The sequence below is a fragment of the Cupressus sempervirens genome, chromosome 10 (genome assembly GCF_028749045.1).
Source record: "Cupressus sempervirens isolate cs-2001-9-10 chromosome 10, ASM2874904v1, whole genome shotgun sequence".
NCBI lineage: Eukaryota > Viridiplantae > Streptophyta > Pinopsida > Cupressales > Cupressaceae > Cupressus > Cupressus sempervirens.
In genome coordinates this window covers 106,002,418-106,024,657 of record NC_143127.1, presented here as the reverse complement: position 1 = coordinate 106,024,657, position 22,240 = coordinate 106,002,418, and positions in this window count along the sequence as shown.

Sequence of the window (22,240 nt, the reverse complement as noted above, 5' to 3'; positions counted from 1 at the left end):
GGGGTTTTCATTGCACCAAAAGACCAATCTATCAATGCTTGGTACAACCACTAAACTTATAGTACATAGGAGGCGGTTAAGCCCTTGTCATAAATCCCAAGGGGAGTGTTGAAAGAATCTACAATAGTTGAAATATCCATTAGCATAAATTATAATCCTACCATTCTACCTACTCCATCTCAAGATCCTCCAATCCTGCTTATTCCCCTACATGATCCATTTTTACCATCCAATCCATCTAAAGAGAAATCAACATGTCCTCCATATCAAGATCCTACCCTTTCATCCACTACACCACTTCAACATCCTATTGTTTCGTTCATCCCTCCAAGTCAAGATCCATTTCCAACCACCTATTCAAATAAACATAATTAAGTCCCATCCCCTTTGCTTCATGATCTTATAGCTATTTTAATCCATGGTAACATATCTATAAAAGAAGAAATAATTGTCCTACCCAAAAGTTCTACTCCTCCACCTACTAATGTACTCACATCTTGTGTTCCAAATAATGAACATCATATTGAAAAAAGAAATAAAAGTTTATCTATAGATGTTGGTATCCCTTCTATCCCTTCATAGTCTCAAGTCCTTCCATCTTCACCCCAAAGATCCCACCCATCTTATTACAGATTCATTATGGGCCCTTATCCTACTACTTCTTTCCATCCCTCCATTTTGGATTTCTATATCCCTTATCTAAATCCTTCACTCTTTCCAACATTTTGGGTCTTAATATACCTAATCCAAAATCTTTATCTCCTCCATCTATTTTGGGTCCTACTCCTTCCTTGATTCCATCTATTTTAGGTCCTTATCCTTCATTCCTTCCATCCATTTTGGACAATGACATGCATCCATATCTTGTATTCCAATCCATCACCCCATCTCCTTAAATCCACAAGCTAAATCATCAAAGGCACTTATCCTTGAATTATTTTCATCCTTCAACCTCTATCATTCCATCCATAATATCTCCATATCCTCCATGCTCTTGTTCCCATACCATAACTAATGGAAGCCAATTTGATGCCAAAATTAAAAATCATAAATCCAAAAATCCACAAAAATCCAAGTATCAACATGTCCCATCTAAGATACGTGTTCAAGAAGAGAAACATCTTATCCAAAAGAAAGAAAAATTTAAAAGGCCCAAAGTGAAAAAGTCAAAAATCATGTAGATACCCAGGATAATCATAAAATAAATGCATCTTAAAGAAAAATCTCAATTGGCATCCATTCATAATTTATCTGAATCTCCATAGACACATCCTCCATCCCCCCATTCATTCTTAGTCCTTGTGCTTCTTATCCTATATTGTAAATTGTCCATCTTCCAACTTTAGTTTTGGTCTTTATATTCCTCCTACTCTATTTTCTCCTTAATCTCATTCAACATCATCTTCCGCACTATTTCATTACCCTTCAGGGTGTGTTCCAACGATGATCTTTCTAATTCCCTCATCCATTTATCCACAAGTATTATGTTTTCCCATCCATTATCTACCAACTCTCATCCACCATTCCACTCATTTAGTCCAATCTTTTTCATACTTTCTTATCCACTGATCCTAGCAACATCTATGAGTAATAAATTAAAAATTAAAAATAGTCAAAAAAAATTTCCAATTGTGAAAACTTAGCAAACAAGCATCAAGCTAATCCCTCTAGCCATTTTCTCTACACATTTTGGGGAAGTTCCTCTACCCACCATACACATCTCATCTTCCTACCATACCCACCACATCTTATCTATTTCACCTCCTCCATCCTCTCGATATTGATAAAAATAAATAAATGATGCCACCACCATGTGTAATCTCTTATCCTTTATCTACCCATTATTCCTTTCATATAATCCATCCTCCTCTTTTCCTTTAGCTCCATCCACCCATCTTAGTTATCCTTTATCTACTTGGACCTCATCTTGTTATTTCCCTATCTTACATCCTATCATTTCCCTTCTTATTTCCTCCTCATACATGACATATTATAACTGGGGGTATTGTATTCCTTGGAGACACTATCCTATCCAACTTCCATCTCCTTTTTGTTGTTCTATTTCCATCTCCATCTTCCAATCCCTATCTTCCCACCTTCCATCTTCATCTTCCAATCCCCATCTTCCCACATTCCTATATCTAAATATTCCTATTCACCATACCTTTTTCTTCTATCCTTGTACCTCCCAATATCTCCTCCATATTTTCATCACTTGACATATCTCTTGTCATTGATATCTATCTCTATGTTATCGCCATGTAACCCAATACCATCGATTCATGTTGTAAAGCTCCTATAAATCTATCATCACATGCCCCATCTCATTCTTCCCCTCTAGTTATCTAAAATTGTGCATAAATAAACCCATTTAGTTATAACCTTAGTCTTGTTTCTAGTCTTGATCAAAATCCAATCATCATCATTAGGATTCATCCTTCCCAATCCTTACCTTGTTTTGAGGTATATAATTCTCATTATCCACATCACCCTATGCACCATTAGTCCATCTTGGCTTTTTAACTTGACAAGGACACCATCATGCATTTCTTTGCACCACTAGGAATCCATCCCATTCAACCATCCAACCGTGTAAACAAACTCTTTTATGGTATCTCAATAAATTTTATTCTACATACCATCCCTAATCAGTCATTATTAGTTTTCAGTCATCACTCATTCGGTATCAATCCTTAGTCATTAGCTCATCATTCTTCAAGAAGTCTCATTGTACATATCCCAATCTTGTGTTAGTTCACATCATATTAGTTCCTTTACTTCTCACTACTCCACACTAGGTGCTAGGTGCTAAGTGCTATGAATAAGTCCTTGCAAGATACATCTTTCTTCTTATCAGACTTGGGTCCATCAGTATTGAATCCTATTGATTGCTTTGGCACATAGTTATTCTTTGTTGATTTACTCATTCTTTTGATGTTAGATTTCAATTTTGGTTTTTTATTATCTTTTTTGGGCAATTTGGTTATCCCCTCCTCAAGGTCACCACGATCATTCACATTAGTTGGCCAAATAATATTATCAAAAACCTATAGCAATGGATTGCCTATTTAGGATTGGACACCCTAATTGGTTTCTAAATGAATTATTCAGTCTCATTTAATTATTGACCAAGTACATAAACTTGGAATAGCATTTACAAATTATATGCTTTAAACCTTCTCAATCTAAGACTAACTTGTGGAATTCAAATGCTTGAGCTTCAAGAAAACTAAACTAGAACTAGAAAATCATGTAATCACTAACAGAAGCTACTTTAGCCACCTATGTTGTAGGAATAGTTCACTGATTTTGTTATCAATGGTTGCAAGAGAAACAGAGTTCTACCTTACTTAGAAACAAACAAGGAAATGAAATCTATTCTAACAGAACAATGCACTCACCAAGTGGCCCCCCTTGAATGAGTGAATAGGAAATATAATCAAGATAAGAGATATAAACTTAAACTATACATTCTATTCATTAATGGTGAAAGATTACACTTGATTGAAAAACATTATCACAATAGTGTTTCTATGAAAATCAACTCACTCTATTTCCTCGACTACCTTCAAAGTTAAAATAGTCATTATTTTAAAGGAAACTATAACTACTTCCTAAATCTAAGATCACTCCATTAATGAGGATCAATTATAGACTCACAAAGTTTAAGCAAAAACAACATTAACCACTAATAAATCCTCCAAGAATATAGCAAGTTGTGGAAGCTACATTCGTGTGCTATTATAATAGGAAGCAATAAATGATTTTCCCCACTTGCAAAAATCTAGCAACCCACAGTTGGTTTTGACTTCTTCAACATTGAAATGTTGATCCTTGAATACCCATGAAAAACACCTACAAAATAATAAATTCTCACACAACCTTCCTATTTGAATTCCTTAGAATAATTGAGAGGGGGGGTGAATTAGTTATCCAAGGTCCAGATGTACAATTATAAATTTTCACAACTTAGTGAACCCATATCCATAAAACATTTTCATCATGCATACCTCCATTAGATTATACAATCACTTAAACTTGTAGGTTACTATCAAATTAATTTGTAGAAATGTAAACATGAAACGTAATAGATTCAATAACACACTTGACACAGTGATTTAATGTGGAAATCCAATTTGGGAAAAACCACCAGTAACATGCTAGTCATTCTCACTCTTCTGAAGTGATGTCATGTGAAAGGCCAACATTATTAAAGGTTACAATGCACACTGTTAAATGTGACCTAGTTAAAGGATTCCAATCACCCTATTTGGAGTGAGCTTTGTTAGAGGACTTAGATCATTCACTTGGAATATCACCTGATTAAAGGATTTACAAATGACTGTTAAGTCAACCTTAATCCATAAGATTTACCCTAGACTGATACAATGATTAGAGAGTAACAGTAAGGCTTGATCGGATAACAACTTACAACTTCATTTTTAGATTATAGATATATGTTTCAATCCTCCATTCTACTTGACTTTCACACTCTTCAACTCTGATAGTTTATTCACCCTTCAAGCATCCACACTCTTAAGCCTTCTTGCTTTGTTTGCCAATGTAGTCTCTTATTTTAGGTCATTGAATGAAGCAAATACCCTAGACTCCCGGTCTTCCTTAGGGTCTCACACATCAACTCTTTCTTCTGACCAACCACCTCTAGAAATAGAGAATTAAGATATTTTTCCATCAATCTTGGCAGAAAAACTTCATTTAACTTGTTCTTCTAAACTTACTCAGTGTAACCAACCTTTCCAACCTTAAGTAGATTATCAATGCACTATAATATCACTATCTTAACTAATTCTTGTACTCCTTTTCATATCATAACTCAACCTTTCCTCTAGGTGATATTTCTATCTCATTTGATCAAATCATCTTCATCAATCAAAAAAATGATAGTACTTAAGTCATATAAGTAATTATCTTACCAGCATGTAGCAAGTTTGATAGCAGTGACAAAACAATAATTGTAACACATTTATCATACTTGTATTAATACATTTTCAACAATCTCCCTCTTTGGCATTGATGAAAAACCAAACTGACCAAACTTAATCAGTATAACCTACAAAATTACAAAAATAAAATAATTCTTTGTATTGAAATCTCTCCCTCTATTAGCAACTTTCATCTTCTGAATAGATTACAAAAATTAATGTCCTAATCAACAAATAATCAACTCATCCTTATGACTCCTTCTTGATCACTTCTTATATCATCCTCAATATTATCTTCCTCTTACTAGGTAGATGTAATAAGCACATACACTTGTATGCTTTCTCCTTCTAAGTAGATATTCCATAGTTTTGTATCTTCTATATCTGGATTTCTCCTTCTGTGATTTCCTGAACTCAATACACTTTTCTTGTCAACGATTTCTCCCTTATTTCAAATACTTTATCTCCCTCTTTTTTTATTTAAATTCCTATATCTCCCTATTTGACAACAATGCCAAAGACATGTCATCTTAATATGAAGATATGAATATTTTCAGTTTCTCCCTTTGTTACCTTGCTTGTGATTGATTGTTAGATCCAACTCTTTGATTACTTTAGGCAACTCCCAAAGTCAGATCTACTACATCAATGTGTAACATATGTCAATCAACTTGTTTGATGTAGGGCACTCCTCATGCTTCTTAGATAGCCTTTGGCAAAGGCATCACCCCTAGTTTACCTCTTAGACATTTATGAGCATCCTTAGGTAATGCTTTTGTGAAGATATCAGCAATTTTTTATTTGGTGTTTACATATTCCATCTTCACCTCTTTATCTTGAACTAATTCTCTCAAGTAATGATACTTGATTGCAATGTGCTTAGTCTTTGTATGCATCATAAGATTCTTTGATATATTTATAATAGCACTTGTATTATCACAATAAAGTATCATAGGTTCAATGATTTCTTCCTTCATACCTTTGAGTAGTTGTTTGATCCATACAACATTTGTACAATTTACCACAGTAGCAACATATTCAGCTTCAACAGTAGGTTGAGAAGTGTAGTTTTGTTTTTTGCTAGTCCATGTAACTAACCTTTTGCGTAAGAAAAATGCTCCTCTAGTGGTGCTCTTTTTATCATCAATATTTCTAGCCCAATCAGTATTAGTATAGGCTCTCAATTCAAATTTCTCATTTTTCTTGTAGTATAGACCATACTCCTCTATTCCTTTCAGATATCTCATTATTCTCTTTACTGCCATCAAGTGATTCTCTCTGGGATTAGCAAAGAATCTTGTAACTATTCTTATAGATAATGCAATATTAGGTTTTCCATGTACTACATATTGTAATTTACTAATCATAGACCTATATAATGTTTGATTCATCTTGGTTGAACCATCATTCTTTGACAATTTATGTCATGTCACCATAGGTGTGCTTACTAGCTTGGAATCTTCCAATCCAAAAGTTTTTAGTATATCCTTAACATATTTTGACTGAGTGATGTATATACCATATTTCCTCTATGTACTTGAAAACCTACAAAAAACTTAATCTCTCCAAACATAGACATCTCAAATTCTTGTTTCATTTCATTTACAAAAGCATTACATAAAGTATCTTGACCTCCAAATATGGTATCATCAACAAAAATTTTAGATAAAAAAATACCTTTTCCTTTCTCTGTCTTCAAGTAAATATTTTTGTTATCATCAATCCTCTCAAATCCAATCTTTACAAGATAATTGTGTAGTCTCTCATACCATGCTCTTGGTGCTTGCTTCAAACCATAAAGAGCTTTCTGTAGTCTACATACCATGTTTTTTTTGTTAGCATCCACAAATCCTTTTGGTTGTTCTATATAAACCTCTTCCTCCAATATACCATTTAGAAATGTATACTTAACATCCATTTGATAAAATTTGAAACCTTTGTATGCAAAGTAAGCAAGCAGAGTTCTTACTCCTTCCAATATTGCAATAGGAGCGAATGTTTCTCCATAGTCTATCCCTTCTTCTTGTGCATATCCTTTATAAACTAATCTTTCCTTTTTCCTTGTGACTTCACCATTTTCATCTAACATGTTTCTATATACCCACTTGGTACCAATCACATTTTTGTCTTTTGATCTAGGAACTAGAGTCCATGTCTTATTTTTCTCAATTCGTTCAATCTCTTCTTCCATAGATTTACTCTAGTCTACATCTTCTAAGGCATCTTTCACTATTTTGGGATTTTTTATGCTTAAAAAACATGTATCATTTCTCAATTTGTTCCTTGTCATTGGTCTAGCATCTTTATCACCAATGATTTGTGTAGCAGGATGATGTCTCTTGACATATTTAGACAATCTTGGTTCAGCTCCAACTTCTACATTTGGTCTCTCAACTTCTAAATCACTATGTACCTCTCTATCAATTATTTTAGCATCTCTTTCATTCTATAACTTGGCACCTAAATGTAACTTGGTTCCTGAGTGCAACTCGACATTCATAGTATGTGATTCAGCAGTCATTGAAACTTGTTGTTAGTTTGGAACTTGATTTATAGCATCTTCTTCAATAGGCATACCTTCATAAAAGTATACAAATTATATGTATTATTATGGTCCCTTCATAGGTTCAACCTCATATACTTCTATATATTGATCAAATTTCACATTTGCACTCTCCACAACTTTTTTAGTGTTAGTATTTAAATAATTATAAGCTATACTTCTTGTGGAATAACAAAGAAATATACCTTCTTCACTTTTTGCATCTATTTTACCATTCCTAAAATCTTTAAGAATATAACACTTGTTTCTAAATAACTTAAAATATTTTACAATAGGTGAATATCTATTTCATAGCTCAAAATGTGTTGAATGAGTACATTTCTTGACTTGTACATGGTTCAAGATATAAACAACTATACTTACAACTTCTCTCCAGTATTTCAAAGAAAAAAAATTTTCCATCATGAGTGTTCTAGCACAGTCCATTACATACATGTTCCTCTCAACAATTCCATTTTGTGGAGGGGTTCTAGGAGCAAATGTTTATCTTTTGATTCCTCTATCATTACAAAACATCTCAAACTCATTTGATGTAAATTCTTGTCCTCTGTAAGATCTCAAACATTTCAAACTTTTACCTATTTCTTTCTCAAATCTTTCTAAGTTTCACTTAAACATCTAGAAAGCATCACCTTTCTATTTTAGAAACATAACAGTCATCATTCTAGAATAATCATCAACAAGTAGCATAATTTCCTTATCTTCTTTGTATATTTTCACTTCAATTGGACCACACAAGTTAGTATGAAAAATCTCTAATATTCCTTTAGAGGTATGAGTCTTAGTCTTAAAACTTGACTTTGTTATTTTGCCTAATTGACATTGTTTTCAAATTATATTGTTAGACTTTTCAACGTAGGCAAACATCTAACTCTTCTCGTGTTACTAATACTAACCAAGTTATCAAAGTTAACATGACATAACCTCTTATTCTATAGCTACACATTATCAAATTCTACAAATAAACAAGTAGCATCCTCTATATCAAGGTAGAATAGATTACCTCTAGTTTGGTCACATTTTCCAATCAACTTTCCATCAATATCATATATCTTAGCAATTTTGTTCTCAAACTCAACCCTGCAACCCAAGTTATTTAGTTGTGACACACTCAACAAGTTATAGTTAAGTCCTTCAATATAATAAGCATTTTCACATAAAATATTTTCTATGAGCTTGATAGAACCTTTTCCTTTTATCATACATAGTGCATCATTACCAAACCTTACACTATTTCCATCATAATAATTCAAGGTAATGAGCTTACTTTTATCTCCAATCATGTGATGTGAACACCCACTATCAATGATCCATCTATCATTCTTTTTCACACAAGACACTAGTACAGTTGCCTCATCTTGATTAGATTCATCCTTCATTTCAACATACACCACTTCATCATCATTATCTTTAGATCCATCTTTTGTTTCCTCTTCAACAATGTAGCAAGACTTCTTTCCTTTGTCTTCATCTCTTCTACTTTTGTACTTGTGACCACCTCTATAATTCTTCTTCTCTGGACATCTAGCAGCAATATTACCAACCTCATTGCAATTGAAACACATGATAGGTAACTTACCTTTGAACTTGCCTTTACCTCTATGAAATCTCCTTTCCAATAGTGCTTCAAGTTGATCTACATCTTCCTCATCTGTGTCACTGTCATTGGACACATATTTTGTCTTTTTTTTCTTCTTCTTCTCATCAGGTTCCTTCAATGACAACTTAGCTTTGAAAGAAAATTCAATATTTTTAGATTTTTAATTATCAAAGTTAGATAGCTCAAAAGCAGTGAGCCTACCAACTAGACCTTCAAGAGTTAGATCATCCCCTGGTATACATCTTAATTCTTATATTATAGAAACTCTAATAGCATAGATGGGCAATAGTGTTCTCAAAAAATTTATTAGTATATTATCATCATCTATTTTTCTAGTATCTCCTCTTATTGCATTAGCAACATCTTTTATCCTAGAGAAATATTGAGCAATATTCTCACATTCTGCCATTCTCATATCATCAAACTTACCTCTAAGACTTTCAGCTTTGGCTCTTAGAACATTTTTTCACCTTCATAGATAGTTTGTAGATCATCCCACATTTTCTTTGCACTATCACAATCCTTGATATCATCAAACTTGGCATAGCTTATGGTAGAGGCAATCTCCAACATTGTATGGTTGTGTTATTTCTTCTTTTTTAGATCTTTAGCAATTAGGGCTCCAGCAAGATCAGCATGCTCAAGAATAATGGTAGATTTTGCATGATCTCCAAGACCTCCTAGGTGTAGCTTCATTAGACTTTTCCATGCAGGAAATTTATCTCTATTAAGCTTGGGTACTTCTCTTTTTGACATATTGATCTTTGTGCTTCTAGTATCTTCAAACTAGTCCTCTTAAGTAGACAGCTCTGATACCAATTTTTGGAATTCTTTAGAATAACTAAGAGGGGGGGTGAATAAGTTATCCAAGGTCCAAATGTACAATTATAACTTTTCATAGCTTAGTGAACCCATATCCATAAAACATTTTCATCATACATACATGCATTAGATTATGCAATCACTTAAACTTGTAGATTACTGTCAAATCAATTTGTAGAAATATAAACATGAAACATAATAGATTCAATAACATATTTGACACAATGATTAAATGTGGAAACCCAATTTGGAAAAATTTACCAATAACATGCTATGCATTCTCACTCTTATGAAGTGATGCCCTATGAAAGGCCAACCCTGTTAAAGGTTACAATGCACACTATTAAATGTGACCTAGTTAAAAGATTTCAATCACCCTATTAGGAGTGAGCCTTTCTAGAGGACTCTAGATTATTCACTTGGAATGTCACATGGTTAAAGGATTTACAAATGACTGTTAGGTCAACCTTAATCCAAAGGGTTTACCCTAGACTAATACAATGATTAGAGAGTAACAGTAAGGCTTGATCTGATAACAACTTACAACTTCATTTGTAGATTAAAAATCTTTATTTTAGTCCTCCATTCTACTTGGCTTTCACACTATTCAGCTTTGATAGCTTGTTTAACCTTCAAGCATCCATACCCTTAAACCTTCTTGCTTTGTTTGCCAATGTAGTCTTTTCTCTTAGGTCACTGGATGAAGAAAATACCCTAGACTCCTTGTCTTCCTTAGGTTCCTATGCATCAACTCTTGCTTTTGACTAGCCATCTCTATAAATAGAGAATTAAGATATTTTTTCGTTCATCCTCCATTGTCCATTTTAGGGTTAGGTTATATTAGATAGGATTTAATGAATCTACCCCTCATTTCATTTCATTCCCTTCTAGAAACTTCTCCTTTAGTCCTCTTTGAATTCACCTCAAAATGGTTTATCTTGAATTTTGTGCCACCAACTTATCAATCTTCTCTTCCATATGGTTTACACAATTCAAGAAATCAAAGTTGTTAGCTTAGATTCATCAATTCTTGATCTTTCTCTTAATGTTGACACTCAAAATTAACTAGCTTCTGATGCTCGGCACATACTACATTCTCGACATCCACTGTCAAAATATTTGGTACAAACTAAAGTTTACTGGTGCTTGGCATCAACTAAAAATTACTTGGCTTACACTATTTCACTCAGCTTATACTGAAATTGACTTTTCTCGGCTCCAACTAGTTTTATGTTTAGCTTGCACTAACTTTGCTTGATGTCTACTATCCACTTGATCAAGCTAGGTAGACAAACTTTGTTTAAGTTGTTCTTCTAAACTTACTTAGTGTAACCAACCTTTCCAACCTTAAGTATATTATCAATGCACTATAATATCACTATCTTAACTAATTCTTGTACTCCTTTTCATATCATAACTCAACCTTTCCTCTAGATGCTATTGTTACCTCATTTGATCAAATCCTCTTCATCAATCAAACAAATGATAGTACTTAACTCATATAAGAAATTGTCTTACCAGCGAGTAGCAAGTTTGATAGCAATGACAAAACAATAATTTAAACACATTTATCATACTTGTATCAATCTATTTTCAACAATCTCTCTCTTTGGCATTGATGAAAAACCAAAATAACCAAACGAAATAAGTATGACCAACAAAATACCAAAAATAAAATAATTCCTTATATTGAAATCTCTCCCTCCATCAGCAACTTTGATCTTCTGAATAAGGTTATAAAAAATTATGTTCTAATCAGCAAATAATCAACTCATCCTTGAGACTCCCTCTTGATCACTTCTTATATCTCCATCAACATTATCTCCCTCTTACAAGAGAGATGTAATTAGTAGGTACACTTGTATGCTTTCTCCTTCTACATTTTTGTTCATTGCTAGTAATTGTTGTAGGAGAATGGGAGGTTGAAACCTTAATGAAAGCCAGTATTGGAATAGACACCTCAAATTGATATACCATGGGATTCTGATAGTGGAAAGAGTTAAATTATGAGGAGAGTGGGGTTCCCTTATCTTTAGGTCATTTGAAACCCATGTCCATCTTTGTCTTGAAGCAATGATTTTTCTTTCAACATCATGAGATGAATGTTGCTCCCAATCTGCAAAGGCTTTCTCTCTTACTATGTATAATTTATTAGCTCTGCTTGGGTTTCCTAGAATAGAAATCCAATCCAAAAATGGCTACTTAGAATTTTGAACTTCTAGAAAAGGAGTTGTCATTTCATTGTCCCTGTATGGCACAACTTTGTGTTCCTTGCTTGTCTCATTCTGCATCCAATACATAACTTCCCTCAATTGCACATCTCCTACATAAAGAATGAGTTCCACTCTATATCATTTGGCACTACCATGTTTTATAGACATAATTCACACAAAAAATTCTTTAGAGGCATTGGAACAGTCTAGAATGCATCATAAAATTTATTAGGAGTTGAAATGGAGGGACTAATCCCTTCCACAATTCTTGTCAATTTGAAATTAACAAGTTGTTTCTTGAGAAATAATGCCTACATTTCATAAGCTCAGGAATCAATGTTGTGATTTGTTCAATCCTTCTCTTCAAAAATTCCATTTTGGTCTGAGCTTTTCTTTAATTGATGGCCTTTCTCATAAATGACATATTTCTATTTTTCTCTTTCTAGCTTCCATTGTGCTCTTCCTGCAACAATTTTTGATATAAGTTGATCCCTACAAAAATGGGTGTAGACAAATAAGGTGGTGGCAATGGTTCTTGGCTAAGAATATCTACCTAGTCAAGTGTTAGGTGAGGAATTTTTATGGTACTTTGTGACATGGAGGGTTCTCCCTTCCATAGAACAAATATTGTCACTAAATTTCCTCCATTCTAGACTCAGTTGTTGCTTTAGCCAACATATGTAATCCATCTTGATTGAGCTTTCAATCACTTCTTCAATAATTTCTTGTCTAAATTCTAGGTATTCCTCAGAAGGAAGGTTTTCTGAATTTTCACAAGTGTCTTGCATAATAATATTTTCTTCAAACTCCTTAGACTCTTCAAAATCCTTATCACTATCAACAAGTACATAGTGAACACTAAGGTCAACTTTTGGTTGTGGATTTTGGTTGTTAGTGTCACTAGCTATATGTTATTGAAATTTTCCCTCCAAAGAGGATTCCTTGAAAAACTCAAGGGACTCTAGGTTAACTATTGGAACAAAAGCTTTAGCAACCCTATTACCTTTATAAATCCTCACACTTCTTCTTGTAGGGGGTGTAGACAAGCATGGAGGATTCTTTTATTTCCTCCTACTTGCAGTCATTTCTTCTATAGCTACTTCAGGAGATTTTTCAAAAGTCTTGTCCCCAAGAAAATGTAAAGTTTCATTGATATTATTATCACCATCATGTTTTTATTCTAATTTTTCCTCTTTTAGTTCTATAGATTTACCCTTGGCTCCCCTAATGGTGGACCTGGTCTTTACAAACAATGGGGTCTTGGGGGCTCTAGCAGTTTCTTTATTTTTACTTTTCTTTTTGCTAGAAATGGAGGCATTAGCTTTGTAAATTATTTTCCTAGATAGTCTAGAACTAGAGGGAGAAGCTTTAGGAATATTATATGTCCTTGGAATAACTTTACAAAAACTAGTGGATGTTCTTTCCCTACGCCCAACACCCTGGCTTCTAGGGTCAACCAATCTAGGTTCTACCTCTTTAAATCCCATAAACTCTTCCTATGTCCCAATTGATTATTTGTTTAATTACCTTTCCACAATTAATTTTATCAAACAATGATGGGAGATAGACTTCCTTTCTTGAATGTACTAAAGAAGCTTTCTTTTTTCACAATATTAAATAGGAAATTAGGAAGATTTACTGGTCTATTTTCATGTCAAAGATGAGACAAAATTTTGAAATGTAGACCATGCAAGCACTTGTAGTGACCTTCACAAGTGAAATATTGAATGATAAATGTAGGTGGCTAAATAAAATCCAAGGGAAAATATAATTTGGAAGTGCCTTGGTTCTTATCTATGTCCAACAAATGGTCAGGGTGCAAACAGAACTATGCCCTAGTCAAAAGTAAATCAAAATCCTTTACCCAATTTTCTCCTTCCTGGGGTAACCCGGTTACTTCAGCCACAAAATCTTCTATAAATTTAATTCTAAGAAATTTAACCATTACAAACCCATCCATCAAGGTGCTTATAAATTGAAGAGCAGCCTCTTCATCAAACCCCTTAAGACTCAGGCAGTAATGTAACCATCCTTTTCTCCTGAACATCTCACAATTGACAACATCACCCAGCAAAACCCTGTGATCCACTGGCTCATATCTCTAAAGACCTCCTCTCATTGTTATGAATAAAAAAAATTTGCAGAATCATGGTGTTCTCATAACTCAACAATGGTGAATCAACAAAATTCTCAATGTTATGGCACTAGATGTTATAGACAAAAAATAGCATACAATTACTATGTGCTTCTTGGAATTCAAGATTTTTAATGCATGAAATCTAATGATATCTTTTCTTGCATCAAGTCTCATAATATTTTGCTTGTGTCAAGGCTTTTCACCCTGAACATGTTGCTAATATATCATTAAAAGTTAAACTTCAACTTTTAATGTCCTTAATTTCCTTAAAGATGCATTTACTAAAGGATGGGTCATTAAACATGTGATGACAATCATCTCATAAGACAAAAACTTCAAAGTTTACATGCAATTTGAAATTTTAAAAAATGAATATCCCCCCCCCCCCCCCCAATTAAGTAAGGGCATGGGTCCCACTAGGCCAGGATATGAAACAATAATAAATTTAAACAACATGAATTTTGAATAAAAAATGTACATGGCATGAACTTGGTGAGTGCTACAAGAAAAGTGTTCTGAAAAAGATCACCTGAATTGATGGAGTGATAGTATATTGGTATGGAATGATGGTGAAGAGAGAGGGTGAGGTGGAGTGTATGGTGGAGAAATAATTTTTAGGAAGAAAGTTTTTATTATGGGAATCTTGAATGGGATCAAGAATTAGTAGAAGTTGGGGTAGAAAACCTAGACTCTTCAACTACAAGAATGAGTATGTCTTCATTGTGCTAGAACTATTGCAGGAACTCCTCACAACTGACTAGTTTTTTGTGCAGTCTAAGATGATGCCCATTGATAAGAAACTTAAATTGAATAGGATCAACAATGGACAACTAGACCACTCCATTTGGAAATACAACAACAATTTCAAATGGTCCTAACAAAGAAGTTTGAAACTTTCCTAGATTGTATTGATACCTAGAATCATAAAGAAGTTCCCAATCCCCCACAACAAACATTTTATCCTTGATAAACTTATCACACCACTGTTTTCATTGATTTTGGATGAGTTATGTGTTATTCAATGCATATTTGTGTCATTCATCAAGGCCATTTAAACTTAGAATTTGGTATTGTTGCACAATAATAAGTTTCATACCAAGCTCCAAAGTAGTCCTTAATGTCTGATATTCAAACTCCATAAGCATTACAACTAACCTACCATAGACAAGCTCAAAAGGAGTGAAACCCATTCTATATTTCCAGGTGGTTCTATAAGCCCAAAGAGCTTTAGGAATGTGTGTGGTCCAATCCTTCCTATGGAGTACTATTGTTTTGGTGAGAATGGCTTCTAGCTTCCTATTGGTAACTTCTACTTGCCCATTAGATTGAGGATGATAAGATGATGATCTACTATGCTTAATAGTATATTCCTCTATGACAACAATCATTAGATTAGATGTAAACTGAGCTCCCTAATTAGATGTCAACTCCCTAGGGACACCAAATGATGTAAAGATGGATTCATACATGAACTTGGAAATTTTGTTATCCCTTAGATGTTTCATGGGTTTTTCATATTCCCACTTAGTTACATAATCAGTGCAAACTAAAATATAGGATTTACCTTGTGAAGAGGGTTCAATAAATCCTAAAAAGTCAATCCCCCATTTATCAAAGGGTGCAACAACTATCTAAGGTTGTAGGGGCATTTCATCTAATTTAGTGGGTCTCCCCATGTGTTGACACTTATTGCATTTCTTTGTGTTCTAACTGCATCCTTGTGTAAACTTAGCCAATAATATCTGGTAATCAAGAATTTAAAGGTTGTCTATTTGGCTGCAAAATGACCTCCATAGGGCTCATCATGGAATGCCCTTAAGATATCATATGTTTCATCTTCCCTTATACACCTATGCATTACTTGATCAAGAATAGTATAAAACATAAATCTAGAAATCCAAGAATAGTTAAAACTATTTTCAACTAGTAACTTTCTTTCTTTAGTAGAGAAGTGAACTGGTGTCTTTCCTGTGGTTAGGTAATTTGCAATATATGTATATCATGGATTTTTTGCTGACAATAGGAAAAGAATTTCATCTAGAAAAATGTCATCAATGGTAATAGGATCATTAGGGATATACAATCAAGACAAAAGTTAGCTACCACATTGGCTTTGTTGGGCTTATCTACTATTGTGATATCAAATTCCTACATAAGTAGCAAACGACGAGCCAATCTTCCTAATATTATAGGATTATTCATCAAATACTTTATAGCAGAGTGGTCAGTATGAACAAATATTTCATATCTAGTAATGTAGTGCCTAAAATTATTCAATGCATAGATAACTACAAGTAGCTCCCTTTTAGTGACTATGTAATTGAACTCTACACCTTGCAATTTTTTACTGATGAAATAAATAGCATGTTCAACTAAGTCAACCTTTTAACCTAGCACTGCACCTATAGCATAGTTTGAGGCATCCCTATGAATATGGAAAGGTAGTCCCCAATTGGCCTACTCAATCTGTGTTGGATCTACTTGGATGCTTTATGATGAAATAAAATGACCTGGTACAGCTCCTTCTTCCATCATCATGAAACATTTTTCACTGTTTAGGGAAACGTTATAGTCTTGGCATCTTTTGAGTACCTTTTTAAGGTTTTCTTTTTCTTCATCAAAAATAGTACCATAAACAGTAAAATCATCCATGTAGATCTCCATATAGTTAGCAAATATATCAAAAAAGATACTTATGACAGTTCGTTGGAATGTGGCTAGAGCATTGCACAAGCCAAAAGGTAAAAATGAGTAGGAAAATGTTCCCTATGGGCATGTGAAGGTTTTTTTCTCTTGGTCCTTTGGAGCTATTTGTATCTGATTATAACCACTAAAACTATCTAGAAAATAAAAAAATTTCTTGCTAGCTAGGTTTTCAAGAACTTGATCTATAAATGGCCAGAAAAGGTGGTCTTTCTTGGTGGTTGAATCGAGCTCCTTGTAATCTATACAAACTCATCATTTTCCTCCCTTCTTTGGTACTATAACTAGGGGTGAGACCCATTGGTTATCAAAGATGGGGTAGACAAAACCATCACTTTATAGCTTCTGGAGCTCATTTTTACTATATCCCTCAAAACAGGGTTGACTCTCCTCTAAGGTTGTTAGACAAGTTTGAAGTCAAGACTAATGTAGATCTTGTGAGTGTAGAGCATAAGATATAATCCTTTTATGTCCATGTAGTCTCAATAAAATGCTTTTTGATTCTCCTACAATAACTACAACACAATTTTTTGATGGGAAGGTGATAGGGTATTACTAACATTCAACTCTCTTCCTAGACCAACTTCCATCTTAATGACCTTATCTGCCATGAATAACTAAGCAACTAGAGAAAAATCCACCTCATGTGGTAATAATAAGTGAAGGAATTAGGAGGCTTCTAAATATTGAGGTGTATTCAAAGGTGGGTAATATGGTTTCTAAGATACATTCTGCTTGAGGACACACTTGAGACTCTACTCCATACTCATTCATAATAATGGACAAAATTATCTCATCTTCTTCCTGAGAGGCTACGAATGACTCTTGACCTATCATAATTAGCTAATGGATGGAATTGACCTCTAGATAATAATCAAGTAAGTGTAGAAAGATTATTTGATCATCTTACAATAGTGGCTGAGCAAGGGAGTATAAAGTCAAGTTCTTAGTATGGATACTATTGGATATTGTCATCTTCCCAAATTAGCAAGCTATATAGGCATTTGCAGTAGCTAACCATAGTCATCTTAGAATTAAAGGATATCCACCCATATTAGCCTTTGGGGAAAGGACAAAAAAGTCTTCTAGATATTCCCAGGAGTTTAAGGTGACTATGACATCTTCTATCATCCCATCTAGATTGATAGTGGAGCTATCAATGAGTTGAAGTATGGTTGGTGTTTCTCTGAGACCAATGATATGTAGTTGAGATAATACCTCCTTTTTCATGACATTTATAGATGTTTCTAGGTCAACTAAATCATTTTGAACTTGCATCCCATGAATGGTGACAATAACCACAGGACTCCCAAGGTCAGAATATTTGGATACAGTTAATTTCTTCAAAATTAGATCAAAAATTTGTCCTAAGACATGAATTTTTTTGGGTCCTTCTTTCTTCTTGGTTGCTTGATACATGACTCCCCAATGGCTTTACTATAGGAAATAACTTTCTTGATAGCATCAAGTAATGCTATTTTTACTGTCATCTACTTCAATTGATTAAGCAAACCAATTACTGCTTGGTTTTCTGCAAGATGACCTTGTTCTATCAGCCTATAAGGAAATAGAGGCTCCTTGGCTACAAGAGAGGTTTGATGAACTAACACATCCACTTGTTTGGTTGGGGAATCTTCAACTTCGATTATTATAGGTTTTTGTGGTTCAAGCAAATAGTATAACTTTGTTGTTGTGTTGGCTATTTGATATTGTTGGGATTAGGATTAGGCTAAACTGGTAGTTGAGTTTTCTTAGGGGGAGTATTAGTGGTTGTAGGAGGAGGCATTGGATCTTGCTATTGACTAGGTTGGTTATTCCAATTTTGGGGTTGTTGCCAACCTTGTTGAGATTTCTACCAACCCTACTAAGGTTGTTGCCAGTCTTGTTGAGGTTGTTGCCAACCTTGTGAAGGTTTTTGTCAACCTTGATGAGGTTGTTGCTAATTATTATTTCCACTAAAACCAGTATTCTGAGAATTTTTTCATTGATTGTTACTATTATAATTTTGGAGAGGATCTTGTGGCATACCTTGTATTTGAGCCCATGTTCTTCGTTGAGCAACATAGAGCAATTCTCCATTTTCATCAATGGCTTTAAACTTAGTAGGCATTGGTTGTGAATCTACGCTTGCAATAGACTTGTACCTACAGTTCATTTTCTTCTCCCTACAATGTGGACAATATTTAGCTAACATGGCATCAGCTTCATCCTTCTTCCTTCTCACCTGCATGGTATCTAGTTGTGTAGCTACATCATTAATGATGTCTTGTTTGAAATCGAATAGAAGATTGGATAACTCCATCTTAGATACTCCTAAACTGCCATTAGACTTATGTGGTAGGTCTCTAAGCCCCCTACCTTTCTCCACATTGGCCCTAGAATAATTCAAACATATACTTTGTATACTAGTCAAATTTTTTTGAGAGATATCTCCTTCCACCATAAGATCCAGAACCTCAATACTTCCATCATTTACACCTGTAAGAAAAAGATGTTTCTTTTATTCCTCATCTAGTTGGTTCTATGTGTTATGTTGTAGGTTGAACATGAACCGTGAGACATAATCTTCCAAGGTTTCATCTTCCTTTTGGGACATTTTGAAAATTTCATCCCCTTTCAAATCTTGGCCCCTAAAGTATTATTTATACTTTGTAAGAAATAAATTGCTCATTGCAAGAAAATCTGCTACAGTGTTGACACCCAACCCCATTGGCCATCTTAGAGTAGCTTCCTTTAGGGTGGATGGAAACAACTTCAACTTGTACACATTATTTTTATAGTCATAACTTCTGCAAAGGATGTCAAACTCAAAGAGGAAGGTTTCAGGGTCTTCATTAATTAGGCCATAGAACTTGGGAAGTGCAGTAGAAGGTATGTTCCTCAAATTTTGATTACCTTACTAAGGAGGGATAGGAAAAGGAAGTGTAGGCTAAGGCTGAGCCATTCTTGGAGGATAACCTAGCAGTGGTGGTTGTTAGATAACAAGGGCAAGTGGATTTTCTTGGTATTCAAGTTCAACGAAAAGATCATTCAAATGCAAGGATTCTTTAGAGGATGAGGGTATTCATTCTTGAGCAACAGTAAATGGATTTTCAAAAGGTTCTTCTTCTTCATTCTTGATGTGAGGTTCTTCAAACTCATGATTAAAAATATGTTCCTAATTATTATGAGGGAGAAATCTCCCAAGTAGGTGTCTCCTTCTATGCATAAAATGTTTTAAGTCTAAGCTCTAGAATATTAAAATTGGAAATTAAGCTACTAAGATAAGTTTCAATTAACACCATCCCTAGAAATGGCACCAAAAATGGTTGGCCAAATAATAGTATTAGAAACCTACAATAATGGATTGTCTATTTAGGATTGGACACCCTAATTGGTTTTTAAATAAATTATTCAGTCTCATTTAATTATCGATCAAGGACATAAACTTGGAATGACATTTGCAAAGCATATGCTTTAAACCTTCTCAATCTAAGACTAACCTATAAAATTCAAATGCTTGAGCTTCAGGAAAAATAAACTAAAACTAGGAAAGAATATAATCAAAGATAGAAGCTACTCTAACTACCTATGTTGTAGGAACAATTCATGATTCTATTATCAATGACTGCATGAGCAACAAAGTTCTACCTTACTTAGAAACAAACAAGGAAATGAAATCTATTCTAACTAAATAGTTCACTCACCAAGTGGACCCCCTTGGATGAGGGAATAGGAAATACAATCAAGATAAGAGATATAAACTTAAATTGTGCATTCTATACATTCATGGTGAAAGATTACACTTGATTGAAAAATAGTATCACAATGGTGTGCTATGAAAATAACCTCACTCTATTTCCTCGACTCCCTTCAAAGTTACAACAATTTTTATTTTAAAAGAAACTATAACTACTTCCTAAATCTAAGATCGCTCCATTAATGATGATCAATTAGACACTCATAAAGTTTAAAATAGAAACAACATTAACCATGAATAAATCCTCCAAGAATATAGAAATTTGTGGAAGCTACATTTGTGTGTTGCAACAATAGAAAGAAATAAATGATTTTCCTTGCTTGTGAAGGTCTAGCAATCCACAATTGGTTTTGACTTCTTTAGTGCTGAAATGTTGATCCTTGAATACTCACATAAAATACTTGCAAAATAATCAATGCGTACATAGCCTTCCATATACATATATATTTTCATCATCAATAGTAAAAAAAAAGGTGTAAAGTTCCAATTACTACTCTTCTAAAAATTATGGCTACAAGAGAAAAACTACCCAAAACATAGCATAGATGGGGAAACATTTGTCAACATGTATAACTACTTCATCATACCATTTATATCCATGAATTCAAGAAAATATAGCATATTTAAACTATCCATATTTCTACTTCATGTTTTCACATATATACATATATATAACATATACATAAAAACCATAAGTTTGTATACTTGAAACCATATAGTCATGACTATTTGCAAGATAATTTTTTGAAAGCAAGAAAAATAGAACTTAGAAAGATGGCCTTTTGGAGGCCCATTACATATCATGGTGTATTAAAAATGTGGTAATTAGAGAAAAAGTCTTGATCACTCTTTGGTTGGTCCCATCATACATAGCCTAGTCTCATATTCATTCATGTTAGATCGTGTCCTTTAGTTCTCACTACTATGTGATTCAGAAAGTCCTTATGTGTAATCCTCTATCACTAAAGTATTTTGATTATAATTTTTGGTTTCTTTTGATTCTAGGTGCTAGGTGCTACCAATAAGTTTTTGTAGGAGATATCTTTCCTCTCTTCAGACTTGGGTCCATCAACATCAATTCCTATTGATCTCTCTAACAGATAGTTATTTTTTGTTGATTTACACTTTCTTTCAATGATGGATTTCAATTTTGGTTCTTGATTATCTTTTCCAAGAAATTTTTTTATCCCCTCCTCAAAATTGCCACAATCATTCATATCATGGTGTGCTACAAATGAGGTTATCAGTGAGCAAGGTCTTGATATGTCTTTTGTTTTTTATTTTATGCATGTGAGTCAGTTGGGTATAACCCTTGCTTATCAAAACATATGCTCATTTATGATTGCATGTTGTACTTGGGAAATTTTGGGTTACCCAATGTTGTTTCCACTATGTTTCCCATTGGGTTTCATGTGTGATGTTGAAGAAATCCATGTGTTTGTTGTGTGTTATTCCTAAGAAAAAATAATGACAAGTCCTTAATGTTATTGGTAACCTTGGCTAGATAGTGATGCTCCTAT